The following is a 553-nucleotide window of genomic DNA, read 5'->3' on the forward strand; positions in this document are numbered from 1 at the left end:
AGCAGATGAAGGACAAGAGCAGATCAGAAGTGATTTGATGAAGCTGACCAGAAGAACCGTGTTTCCAGAAGATGAATAAACCTTTATTTTAGCATATTCTCTTATATTTTGAGCATATTCTGTGCTTGCACACCTATTTCACACTTTTGCTGGTGCATTTATGTTAGAAAAAAGTTCTTTATTTCTGTTTGACTTTGAAATGTTCACAGTTCAACTTTAAATGTTATAGATAGGATAGTAGTTGCCGTTTTAAATCTAGTCTTGTCTTTTGTAGTCTTTTAAGGACATTTTATATGGTTGGGCACTTATCCATTTGAACCATTGTTACACTGTAAAAACTAAACATGAGTAACATGTAGGCCTGTGTAAAGGATGCTTGTAAAAGGCTTAGGCCTACATCTAGCCTAAAGAAAGATAGAGCTTTCTTTTACTATACAGTTCAAGTTGTTTAATAATAATGCGATGTGCCTACGTACGATGTCGGATGAACAGAACACACAGAAAAGCTACAGCTGACATCAGGGCTGGGCAATTCTGTTTTTCACTCAATTCT

The sequence above is a fragment of the Boleophthalmus pectinirostris genome, unplaced genomic scaffold, assembly GCF_026225935.1.
Source record: "Boleophthalmus pectinirostris isolate CB_2022bp ecotype Guang Dong unplaced genomic scaffold, ASM2622593v1 HiC_scaffold_10, whole genome shotgun sequence".
NCBI lineage: Eukaryota > Metazoa > Chordata > Actinopteri > Gobiiformes > Gobiidae > Boleophthalmus > Boleophthalmus pectinirostris.